The sequence below is a fragment of the Carcharodon carcharias genome, chromosome 30 (assembly GCF_017639515.1).
Source record: "Carcharodon carcharias isolate sCarCar2 chromosome 30, sCarCar2.pri, whole genome shotgun sequence".
Taxonomy (NCBI): domain Eukaryota; kingdom Metazoa; phylum Chordata; class Chondrichthyes; order Lamniformes; family Lamnidae; genus Carcharodon; species Carcharodon carcharias.
Window position 1 is genome coordinate 9,813,861 of NC_054496.1, and position 13,684 is coordinate 9,827,544.

General features: G+C 46.5%; 1 protein-coding gene across 2 annotated transcripts in view; it reads right to left on the bottom strand.

Moving 5' to 3' along the window:
- Positions 1 to 13,684, bottom strand: part of olfm2a (olfactomedin 2a) — a 702,739-nt gene that overhangs the window by 250,991 nt on the left and 438,064 nt on the right. The window lies entirely within an intron of this gene.

Consider the following 13,684-nt stretch of genomic DNA (forward strand, 5'->3'; position numbering starts at 1 on the left):
AAGCAGATTCAGTAGTAACTTTCGAAAGGGAATTGGATAAATTCTTGAAGGAAAAAATGATCAAGGGTATGGTGGGGGGAGGGGGGAGGGCGGGCGGTTGAGCTGGGGAGTGGGACTAATCATATAACTCGACCAAAGAGCCTGCACAAGCACGATGGGCTGAATGGCCTCCTTCAGTGCTGTAAAATTCTATGATTCTGCTGTTTGTGGGAACTTGTGTACAAAATGGCCGCTGCATATCTCACAGGCTTTAAAATAACTCAGCCGGCTGTAAAACACTTTGGTATGTCCTGAAGTCGAGACTTAGGCGCCACATAAATGCAAGTCTTACTTCTAATTCCTGCCAGATGGGCTCGGTTGGAGATGACAACAGCAGAAAGGATTATCCTGTTGGGGGGTGTCAAACAGGCAGTCATCCTGATCTGGTTAGTCTCCTGACGATAGGGGAGATTAGTTCCCCTGTTTAACTCATTTGGTGGATAAACTGGCCTTCCAATTTACAATCCACACATCACCATCTAGACATTACAGTCTACGTATTACCTACAGCACCTTACACCCTGCGTTGCACGAGGGCACACGGGGGACATCTCAGTGTGAGTCTGACTGAGACGTGGTGGTGCTCTCCCCCAGCTACTGTTTCTGGGTGCGCACCATGAAACTCATGTTTAGTTATAAAATCTCAGAACAGTCACGGTGCAGAGCGGAGACCATTCAGCCCATCGCGGATGAAACCACCACCACCACCGCTTCCCCCCCCCACCCCCACCCCCCAACGATGCTCCTTTTGGAAAACTACACATTTCGTAAGCTGCCAAAAGCGATTTTCCCCTGTTTGAAAACCTCCAATGCAAATGGTCCTGGAACATTTCCAATAGTTAAGAGGCGACAATGCGGCGCCAGAATACTGTTGGGAGCAATGAACAAAGTCGAACTCCATCTGTCCAGCAACACCTCGAACTTTATTTGATTTAGGGGCTGGGAGCTCTGTGACTTTTTGACACGCACACCGGAGCTGGAGGCGGAAGGTTGGGAGATTCTGGGTTATCCGTGGGGGTTGGGGGGGGGGGGGTGGGGGGGCGCTGCGAGTATAGCTACTGTCCGGGCTCCCCACCGCTTTTAATGTTTCCATCGCAGGTGGGGTCTGCGGGTTGCCAGCAGTGCTCCCTCCACGAAGGGTCGCGCCTCGTGCAAGGGAGCGAGAATGCAAGGGCTCTTCCTCTGCGGAAGGCTTCACAGCCTCCCGGTCCGACCTTCTAGCGGGACTCACGAGACTGCGTTCAGGGGAGGCCTCTCACAGGGGAATCTGGGCTGTAACGCTGATGATACCCAGTGAGGTCAGGTAGGGTACAGAGGAACAACAACTCCCCTGGGTGGGAGAGACAAGAGCCAGAGGCCACGATATTAAAACTGGAGATAGACTGTTCAGGAGCAAAGTCAGGAAGCGCTTTTTTTTTCACACAAAAGCTAGTGCCTGGAACTTGCTCTTCCCAAAAACCCACGGACAATTGGTGCTTTCAAGACTGAGGTCAATGGATTGTTCTTAGGTCAAGGGTATTAGGGATATGGGAGTGAAAGTGTGTCAATGGAGTTGATGTGCCGATCAGCCGTGATCTATTTGAAAGGTGCAGCAGGTCTGAGGGGCTGAATGGCCTCCTCTTTCTCCTATGTACAGACGAACCCGCGGCCCTTTCAGATCTCAGTCCCAGCGGAGTGAACTGTGTGAGCAGCCACCAGCAAGAGCAGCTGAGGCCGAGCTGGCGACACAGCAGCCGAACATAACTTTTTTTTTTCTCTCAAGCAGAAGACGCCCTTCAGAATCGATCTCAGTCAGTGTGAGAGAGCAGCAGGGAAAAAGGGAATGCAAGCTCTTACTGAGGCGGCACCATTCATGACTTCCGGATGACCCAGTGTTTGACAGCCAATGCCAGTGCTTCTATGAATTTTAGCCACTGTTGTAAAGCGCAGCAACAATTGGCGCACAGAAAGCTCCCACAAACGGTACCATGTAATCTGTTTTTAGTGACATTGGGTTGAGGCTTAAACATTGGCCAGGCACCACGGAACCCCCCCCACCCCCCCGCTCTTCTTCCAAATAGAGCTATGGGGGTCTTTTATGTTGACCTGAGAGGGCAAGACGGGGCTGCGATTTGACATCTCACCTGAGAGACGAGGCTCCCGGCGGTATAAGCCCTCCGTCAGTCCTGCACTGGGGAGTGTCGGTCTGGATGGTGTGCCGAAAGCCTCTGGGGCGGCACTTGAACTTCGTGGAAAGATAGCTTCTTGTGCCCTTCTGCTCCCAGTCCCCAGAGGTTCAGACAATGGACTGAGCTCTGGTTCTGCTGTGCAGTTCCCCCTCTTCCCGCGTTCAGCTCGCCTCGCCATTCCTGAGCCAGCTCGAGTGCTTTGATGCACACACACACACCCACCCCACAGGGGCCACTCTCCAAGTCCAATCTCAGGAGGCAGGTCATTTTGTCCGAGACGGAGGTGGGGGGTCTTTACCTCCATCCCGACACCCGCAAGATTTCCCAGCTTGGCGGGATATTTGGACCAGGAACTGGGGGACCGCGCTCCCTTTTTGATGGGCACGGGAGTTTAACCAAGATTAAAACTGCTGCTGCTCTCGCCCGTCAAAGCGATTAGTGCTCCAAGGCATGGAAAGAGAAACCGAGAACGATATAAAAAAAAACTACTTGGCTTCTGAGGAACCATGTGAATTTTAACTGCCTGGGAATGTTGAGGATTTAACCTCCTTACAGAATCCAGTACAGCCTGATCGTATTTACATTCAAATTCTCGGATACAGAGACAGCTGAGTGGACGACTGATACATTTCTGAAGAACACGGAATGCTTATCGATTGCCTTAAATTGCTGAAGATTTTCAATTTTGTGGGATTTTGTTTTTGAAAGATGCGGTCAGAATTACCAATGCTGTTTGCAGGCCGGGCCCTTCAGTCGGTCAGTCCTGTAATGTTAACACAGAACACTCCTCAAGTCTAGAATTCGGAGGCCGATATAATCCTTCAGTGCAACAAAGTCCACTTAAAGGGAATTGGATGGCGAAGCTATAAGGAATATATCCTGATGTCTCAATGGGCTTTACCGCTTATTTAATTGAATCGTCTCCCTTTTGGAACGAAACGGTTAGCATTGTTAACCCATTAGCAGAAGCGAAATACTTCAACTTTTAATCTGTGTCTGTTTCCTAAAGATGAGGTTGGGGGGGGCGGGGGGAAGTTCAGCTGCAGTAGGCAACGAGCATCGGACTATAATCATTTTTGACAAAACATATGCCCAGGTTCACAGCCTAAAGAAACACATGACTATTGCAAACTCAGAGGAGAGATTTTCAGCTACATTTACATAATGTCAAACGTGCACACGAGGGTGATAGTTCAGCCTTGTTACATTTTTTAAATCGGCAGAGCCAAGCAGAATAATCCGTCAGCTCCCAGATCCGTTAAAACTCCCCATTAGAAGCCAATGTGTTGCCAGCCATGGTAAATTGGGTACCACTCTCATCTCTGAGTCAGAGGTCAGATCTTGCGGGTTCAAGCCCCGCTCTCTCCAGTAGAACCAAACACACACAATCTGCACTGACCACTCCCGGTGCAGAGCTCAGAGTGAAGCACTCTTGAGGGCGTCATCTTTCAGATGAGCTATGAAACTGAGGTTCTGTCTACTCTTTTTTAAAAAAAATCATTTATTCTTTCATGGGACACGGATGTCGCTGGCAAGGCCAGTATTTGTTGCCCATCCCTAATTGCCCTTGAAGTGAGTGGCCTGCCAGGCCATTTCAGAGGGGCAGTTAAGAGTCGGCCACTTTGCTGTGGGTCTGGAGTCACATGTAGGCCCAGACCAGGTAAGGATGGCAGATTTCCTCCCCTAAAGGGATATTAGATGATAACTCCATTGTCACTGAGATGAGATTTCAGTTCCATATTTTTATTAATTGAATTTAAATTATACCTGCTGCCCCGGTGGGATTTGAACCCTTATCCCCAGAGCGTTAGCCTGGGCCGCAGGATTACAGGCCCAGTGACATTACCACTATGCCACTGTCACCCTTGTTTGATAGTTTTATGCCGCCCCACTTGGTGACCATAGCTGCTTCTCATATTGAATAACATAAAGAGTGTTTAAAAATTGAGACGGCATGCACACAGCACAATTTTTTTTTCAACGAGCTTTATTTAGTGTTTATTATTAGATGACCTGCCACCTGTGGGACCTGGAATTGAATTCAGCTTTGATTAATGGAATGGACATCTCTATTAGCAAAAGTGTTCCAAGTTAAATGAGTTTGTGCAGAAAGCAAATCCTTAACAAAGAACAGCGTGCGGCTCCGAAACAACAATAGATGACGCAGCTGCATTTGCACATCAAAAGTGTGTCGCATGGTGAATCACAAAACAACGTTAAAAGTCTGGTTTAAATAGTGAACAGAGGAATTTCAGCCCAACATTATAACCAGTTATTAACAGGAATTTGGCTATCTTACTCAGAAAGCTAAAAACAAAAAAAACTGCGGATGCTGGAAATCCAAAACAAGAACAGAATTACCTGGAAAACTCAGCAGGTCTGGCAGCATCGGCGGAGAAGAAAAGAGTTGACGTTTCGAGTCCTCATGACCCTTCAGCAGAACTATTACAGTTCTGTTGAAGGGTCATGAGGACTCAAAACGTCAACTCTTTTCTTCTCCGCCGATGCTGCCAGACCTGCTGAGTTTTTCCAGGTAATTCTGTTTTTGTTTTTACTCAGACAGCTGTCTGGTTTGAGGATTGCAGTAGTCAAGGTTGAATTTAAGGTTCTCCAATTGTTCCCACAAAATATTGTCAATTCAAAGTCAGTGTAAATGCAGAGTTCAATTGTTCTGGGTTTGATTATGAGTGTCTGGTAACTGATCCATGCTCACTGTGCTTGATTGGTTAAGCCTGGGTGTGGATACAGAGCTCTACAGAAACACCTAGAAACTGAGCTGTAAGTATGAGGGCTGACATTTTGTGATTGCAGAGGTATCCTAAAACTCTTGTAAGTAATCGCACACTTAGAAACTAGTGTCATCTCTGCATGGCTCCGAGCATAAATCAAGCTTATCAAATACACAACAAGCTGGTGAAACACAACAGTGAGCAGCAAAGACCTAAAGAGGCCTCTTCACGTAGGTGCTGAGACTACAGATTGTGTTCAAGCACTTCAATTGCATTATGTGGACCTCCATAATTCGAGAATTGAGGCCTTAGCAAGCCAGGCACACAATTAGTGTGCAGGCTGCAAGGGTCTCAGGTATTTTTTGTGTTGGACTGTCACTCAGGAATTAAATGGTCCTCACCGCCCAATCATGTGAGGGGTTTGTGCTCCAGATTGGTTACTGTTCTGATTGTTTTCTGCACAGCCCCACGTTTAGTGCCTTTAAGCCTTTCAATCCGAGGTATCGTGCTTCTTACCCTAACCCATGCCCCCTGGTTATGGTTACGCCGCCACCAAGCAGAATAGAGCCTTCCTATCCACTCTATCTACACCCCTCAAACACTTCAATTAACTATCCCTATCCCCTCAGCCTCTCCTGTTCCAGCCCCTGCCTATCCAACCTTTCTCTGGTCCAGGCAACATCCTGGTAAATCTCCTCTGCACCCTCATGCAATCACATCTCTCCTAATATGCGGTGACCAGAACTGCACGCAGCACTCTAGCTGAGGCCTAATTAGTGTTTTATACAGTTCCAACAGAACCTCCCAGCTTTTACATTCTATGCCTTGCCGATGAAGTGCGGCCTCCTTGATCACTTTATCTACCTGACCTGCGAGACACCATTATGGTTGCAAAAAGTTACTCAAGACTTTTGCATGGAATAGAAGCTGAAAAATAAAAGCTTGAAGCACCTTATTAAAGGAATTGTAGTGGAACTTATTAAAACCATAAATTCATAAGATGTGTGCACTGAATTTCAGTCCAGCTATAATCATTGCAAGGAAATAGAGAATGATACATGTTTCACCTGGTTGCAGCTGTACTGGGGCCTATATAATGCAGATCTTAGTTAAGTGTAAACTCTGTAGGATGCAATTTCTCGTTACTGATATCCCTGTTTTGCCAAATAGTTGAATTCTCAGGAAATAAAATATGGAAAGTGGACCCTGAAGGCAAACTAGAACTGCCCACAAGAATATAAATGGCTGAACTGAGAAACCGCATGTATAATAAATTCAGACATTGAACTGCTAGAATTATACTCGCAAATACACTTTGAGAACTAGAAAACTAACTGCACCTGCTATTGTCAACCCCCAAATGGAGTTTAAGTTGAGGTTGAGCACAACAGTGAGGTAATCAACGTGTACACCTTGTGAAATAATGTATTCATTCACTGAAGACAAATAGAAGGATCTGCCAATGTAAGCTACTTCTCCAAAACAGGAAGCATGCTAAGGAATGACCTAACAAAGCTCCTTAAAATGATGGAAGGGTTTCAAATGGCAGAGGAGACATTTCCACATGTGGGGGAAGCCAGAACGTGAGGGCGTGGATATTCTAACAAAACGCTGTAGACCTGCAACGCTGGGTGGAATTTAACGCCCGCCCCCCCCCAGGAGGGTCTGGAGGTGGGAGGGCATGTAAGTGGGCAGGAGGATGTCAGGCAGGAACCCTGCCACCTTCCTGCCTTTGCCCCGTTAAGCCTGGGTTGGGGGGGGGGGGTGCTCATGGTCGACCATCCTGCCCAGCTGCCAATTAATGCTTACTTAAGGGCCCCCATCCTGTATTCAGTAAGCAGTGAGTGGGGCAGTTGCCATGCAGGCAGCCTGAATACAAGGCCCTATTGGGTTTACCTGTGGGCTTCCACAGGTGGAGGGCGAGAGTTGTCTGATCGAGAAGCCTAGCAACAGGAGGGGGAGGGCAGGGTGGGGTGGTGGGTACTCACAGAGGACCAACCCTCTTCCCTTTCTTCCAATCCCACCCCCCCAACCCACCCACCCAAGCCATCGACTCCCATCCCTCCCTCACTCGCAGATGCTGCTGAACCTGCCAAGTAGTTCCAGCATTTTCTGTTTTTAACACATAAATATACGATAGTCATTAAGAAATCCAACAAGGAATTCAGAAGAAATTTCTTTACCAAGAGGGCGGGGAGAATGTGTAACTTGCTACGACAGGGAGTAGCTAAGGTGAATAGCAGAGATGTACTGAAGGGGATTCTGTATAGCAGGTGATTGAGGCCTTCTGGTGCAGTGGGTAACATCCCTACCTCTGAGCCAGAAGCTCTGGGTTCCAGTCCCACTTCAGGATTTGATGGCCAAGGAAGGTGCATGCACATTGTGGCCAAACAGGCTGATTGTCAGCCTGTAAATCCTTCCAATATGTCTGATGGCAGGCATTAAAGAGTGGGAGAGATTCTGCAGAAGGCAATGACAAATGACTGCAGTACTTTGCCAAGCATAATCATGAACCAATCCAATAGATGTCCGGGTTGCCAAGGCCCTCTCTCTCGGGCATGGTACCTGGAGGAGGAGGAGATGAAGAGAGCTGGTGGGGTACTGTTTTACTTGTTTCTGTGCTGTACGTTCTAGGTAATATGTTATTTCTGTTTAGCATCAATAACCACAAGTGGACCTCATGTTCCTCATGAAGTGGAGCGGGTCTTAATATGTGCATAGAGGGAGTCCTAGGTAGACTTTTGTTAGGTAGGGGTATAAAGAGATACAGTCCCAAGGCAGGTAAATGGACTTGAGCTGCAGGTTAGCCATAATCTAACTAAATGGCAGAACAAGCTTGTGGGGGTGAATGACCTATTCCTGTGACTATCTTCCTATTCTGTCTCACAGGGATATATCACATACTTCCAAATGACCTCCTTGCCTCAGTGAATGGGTGAATCAGAGTCTACAAGCCTGAGGGTTCTCCTATAAGTCAACAAACACGTTTAACATTAAATGGAAAATTGAACAAAACTCAGTACAAACATGTATGTTTCGCATATTAAACTAGATTTAACTCAGTTTGCATGTTGGCTTTAGATGATTCACAGAGTTGCAATCAAAGGTACAATTTTGATTCTACCCCTCTGCAGATGCCCATCAGAACCGTTATCTCAGGAGACCCACGTCCCTGTATGTCAATCAAATGAATCTTATGCCTTAATCCCCTTTATATGATATGCAGTGACTAGTAATTAGCACGTTATTCAACCAGCAACAATAAAAAAGTGCATTTATATAGTGCCGGGAGCACATCAAAACATCTCAAGGGGGCTTCCCAGGAGCATGATCAAACAAAATTTCACACCACCTACAAAGAATCGGAAAGATCCGCATTTATATCGGAGCTTTCTTGACCACAGGGCGTTCCAAAGTGTTTTACAGCTACTGAAGTAATCTAAAGCGTAGTCAAAACAGTAGTGTAGGAAATGTAGCAGCCAATGTGCGCAGAGCAAGATCCCACAAATATCTCACATACATGATGATGATCAGGTAATCTGTTCAAGTGATGAGAGTTAAATATTGGCCAGAACACTGGGAAGAATTCCTCTGTCCCTCTTCAAAGCAGTGCCACAGGATCCTGGAGAGAGCAGATGGGGGTCTCAGTTAAGGTGGCACCTCCAACAGTGCAGCACTCTCTCAATACTGCACCAGGAGTGTCGGCTTTGATTTTTTTTTGTGCCCAAGTCCTGGAGTAGGACTTGGACCACAAACCTTCTAAATCAGAGGCAGGAGTGCTACCAACTGAGCCACAACTAGTAGACTCTCAAGGCAACTATTTGAGAGATCGACATGAATAGCTCTACATTGAAATGGCACTAACATAATGAACTAACTTTTATTGGTATTAGCATCATGGGTTAATACCGTGCTATCCTGTTATTGAACAGGAAACAAGCCGCAAGGGCATGTCACTGCATGGACTACTGGTCCACTCCTTATTTTCCAGGAACCTGTAGAAGCAGCAACTAAAAGCATTATTATCTCTGTGTGAGCCGTGACTGGCAAGAAAGAATCCACAAGGGTTATTTAATATAATCTTAACCCGTGTTGCGTCTACATTGTGGAGTATTTGACACTATCATTCACTGCGGAGGTTCAAGAAGACAGCCCCCCACCACCTTCTCGAGAACATCCAAGGAGGGGCAATAAATGCTGGCCTTACCGGTGATGCCCACAAAGAATGTGTGGAAAGAAAGGTGAAGACTGACCTAATTCTCAGCACTGAGGAAGATGCAAAAATACCTCAAGTCGATGAATTGCCCATACACTAATCAGCAACAGTGTCAAACAAACTGGGCAGGGTTTTGAAGATGAAAGTGCCTCGGTGCGATGTTAACCCACTAACATCAGTGTAGCCAGGGCCTTTTTCTCTTTATTGTTTCATGGGGCGTGGGCATCGCTGGCAAGGCCAGCATTTGTTGCCCTTCCCTAACCGCCTTGGACAGAGTGGCTTGCTCGGCCACAGAGGGCGGTTAAGAGTTGCTGTGGGGTCTGGAGTCACCTATAGGCCAGACTGGGTGAGGATGGCAGATTTCCTTCCCTAAAGGACATGCGTGAACCAGATGGGTTTTCACGTCAATTGACAATCGTTTCATGGTCACCATTACTGAGACTAGCTTTCAATTTCCAATTTTATTGATTGAATTTAAATTCCACCAGCTGCTGTGGTGGCATTTGAACCCGTGTTCCCCAGAGCATTGGCCTGGGCCCCTGGATTACTAGTCCGATGACATTACCACATCTGTCAGAAAACAGAGAAACGTAAAGGAAAATTAAACTATGTAACGTTACCATCAAATACTGGCAGTATGATTACAGATCTTGAAAGGATACAGCTACAGAAAAAAATCAAATCATAAAAAAAAGATCTGATTATGGAAACAAAAATTCTAGCAGAGATAAAGATTAAACCATTTGAAAGTAAGTAACAGTCACTCAAAGGGCCCATGAGCAGGAGAGGTTATTAACAGAAAACAGGCTGATCTCTCCACCTGTCCGTCAAGCACCTTGCTCCTGATCCATGGGGATGAGGCTTCACACTGGGAAAAAAATCCATTCGGAACTCGCAGCAATTTGACTTTCCGATGGAAATTTTCTGCTCTCAACAGGCTTGAAGGCAAGAGAAGAAGCTGGAACACGGACTCTTGAGATATTTTTCTGCTTCGGAAGTTCAGTCCTGTGTAGGTTCAATCAATTTATTGATTGTTCAGTTGGCTACATGGGGTGTTGCAATCATGTTCAACCCTGCTCTCTCCACTTAGGCCCCTCCATTTTCCATTGGGGTCACCAATGCAACCAGGACTGGAAAAGCGGGCTAATTTTCACACTCACTGGGGGTGGAGCAGCAAAGGCAACATGCGTTACATCAGTGCAGCTCTTTACCAGAGAGCAGTTAGAACGTGGAACTCAATACTGGGAGGAGGAGAAATTTCTTCACCCAGAGAGTGGTGAGCCTGTGGAATTCGCTACCACAAAAAGTAGTTGAGGCCAAAACATTGTATGTTTTCGAGAAGGAGTTGGATACAGCTCTTGGGGCGAAAGGGATCAAAGGATATTGGGAGAAAGTGGGAGCAGGCTATTGAGTTGGATGATCAGCCATGATCATAATGAATGGTGGAGCAGGCTCGAAGAGCTGAATGGCCTACTCCTGCTCCTAATTTCTATGTAATACCACGTGCAAATTAGGTCTTAGACTTCCTTCCTCTGGTCTCACATGGGGCAATGGGACGCAAGATTCCCCCACTGGCCCCAGTCCAGCTCAATCTCTTTCGCTTCAGCCCAGATGATGCCCGGCTCCTAAGGTCCTCACTTTGCCAGGTCTTCTTTGGCTGGCACTGTCTTCTTTTTCCATCTAATGGCGTCTATCCCACAGCCACTCTGGCAGGGCATACGTCCAGGGGGCGAAATGCAGTCATCTATCAGGTGAATGGTGCACACATATTTAAGGGGAAGCTACATAAACACATGAGGGAGAAAAGGAATAGAAGGATCTGCTGTTAGGGTGAGAGGAAGTAGGATAGGAGGAGGAGGCTTGTGTGGAGCATAAAGACCTACATGTTTCCAGACCACACCATAAGGTGTAATCACTAGAGTTATCAGCAGCTCAGAATTGATCAAAGGCCACATTTGGTGCTTCATGTCGGTTGAGTTGGGATTGAATTCACCAGCTGTTTATACTGGGTAGCGTCCAAACCATAAAGAAAGAAGGTCCTGCATTGGTATAGCACCTTACACGACCGCCCAAGGCAATGAAGTGCTACTGAAGTATATTCATGGCTGTCATGCAGGGAAACATATTTGCACAGGGCAAGCTCTCACAAATAACAATGTGATAGCTACCAGATCATCTGTTTTCTTCCTTATGAATTCATGGGATGTGGGCATCGCTGGCTGGGCCAGCATCTGTTGTCCATCTCTAGCTGCCCTTGAGAAGGTGGTGGGTGAGCTGCCTTCTTGAACCGCTGCAGTCCATGTGGTGTAGGTACACTCACAGTGCTGTTAGGGATACAGTTCCAGGATATCCTGTGACAGTGAAGGAATCAACGGGTAAGGATTAACAGGTCAGATCTCCCCTGCACCTCTTTCAACGTGGGATATTTTACATCCACATGAGAGGGAGGACGTGGCCTCTCTTTAATGTCTCGCCAGTAAAACAGGACCTCAGTGCAGCTCTGACAGTGCAGCGCTCCCTCAGTGCAGCATTGCCTGAGGTGCCGGACTAGATTGTGTGTTCAAGCCCTGGGAATGCGGTTTGAACTCATGCCCTGATCTGCATCTTAACCCAATCCATCTACCTTGGTTCTGTAATCCAGAATAGTCACATCAAACAAAAATTTGATTGGGAATGTTGGAAATGGGTTTGATTGGGTGGGGTGGCTGGAAGTTATGTGATGAAACCTCCAGGATTGTGTCCAAGCCGATTTGGCAACCATAAACATTAAGCTCTGTAATCCGCTTCACCCCCACCTGTTTATCTCCCCCTCTCAAAGACTCATCTTAAAACCCAAATCTTTGACCAATCCTACTAATTTTGGGTTAATTCCCAATTTTTTCTTTTACGCCTCTGTGGACTATCTTGGGACATTTGTACTGACATCAAAGGTGCTGTATAAATGCAAGCTGTTGTTATATGTGGTTCCCAGCAGCTCCATGAAATGCACCAATCACAAAGACAAAAGCTGAGACATTCCTACCCTACCCAACATTTCTTCTTCAATGAGAAAACCTGAGTAACTCAGTAAAGGAGCGAGTGGTAACCGATGCAAGATCCCGATCTTGGCAAAGAGAAACAGATCCTGGGGGGGGGAGAGAGGGGGCGGTGGGGGGAGGGTGCAGGGAAACTCAGAGCTGTTTCCCCCTTCCCCTTTTTTTTCCAATAAATTATAAAGATTTTCCTTTTCCCACCTATTTCCATTATATATAAAAAAAACCCACTAGAGCTATACCTTGAGTGCCCTACCATCCATTCTTAATTAGCACATTCGTTTAGATAATATCACCAACTTTAATTTTAACACCTATGTGTTCTATTGTACTATTGTCGTTGACATCTTTTGATGATCTGCTTCTATCACTGCTTGTTTGTCCCTACAATCACACCCCCCCCACCCCCCCCCACCTCTTTGTCTCTCTATCTCTCCGCCCCCCCCACACACACACCTTAAACCAGCTTATATTTCAACTCTTTCTTGGACTCGAACGCAAGTTCTGTCGAAGGGTCATGAGGACTCGAAACGTCAACTCTTTTCTTCTCCGCCGATGCTGCCAGACCTGCTGAGTTTTTCCAGGTAATTCTGTTTTTGTTTTGGATTTCCAGCATCCGCAGTTTTTTTGTTTTTATCGCTGTATCCACCTGGCCTACTTCTGAGTACATCAGTGTAATCAGATACAGCATTGGCTGAGACTCAGTAGCAGGTCGGGGCCCTAAGAACAAACTGGCTGCCTCGGGGATCCCTGACAGAGAAAAAATTCATTTCAGAAATTGAAAGGGAATGGAGAAAACTTTGACTTGTTAAATAGATGGCCAGAAGCATTAAACTTGGGCATAAACTCCAAGTACAGCACCATCTAGAGGACAGGATGAATAACTCACTCCGACATTTTCCACCTGCCACTTTGGGAGGGTAGTGAGTTAGCCAACAGTGTTTGCTATTGAAAATAGGCAGTTAGTTTGAAGTATACCCTATGACCGCTCCATCCATTACGAACATGCGAACAAGGAGCGGGAATAGGCCATTCAGCCCCTCGAGCCTGCTCCGCCATTTCATCAGATCATGGCTGATCTGATATCTGCATCCCATCTACCCCCCGATAACCTATCACCCCCTTGCTTACCAAGAATCTATCCACCTCTGCCTTAAAAATATTCAGACTCTGCTTTCACTGCCCTTTCAGGAAGAGAGTTCCAAAGACCCACAACCCTCTGAGTGAAAAAACTTCACCTCATCCCTGTTTTAAATGGAAGACGCCTTATTTTTAAACAGTGACCCCTGGTTCTAGGTTCTCCCACAAGAAGAAACATCCTTTCCACATCCACCCTGTCAAGACCCCTCAGGATCTTATATGTTTCAATCCAGTCGCCTCTTACTCTTCAAAACTCCAGTGGCTACAAGCCTAACCTGTTCAACCTTTCCTCATAAGACAACCCATCCATTCCAGGTATTAGTCTGGTAAGCCAACGCATTTATATCCTTCCTTAAATAA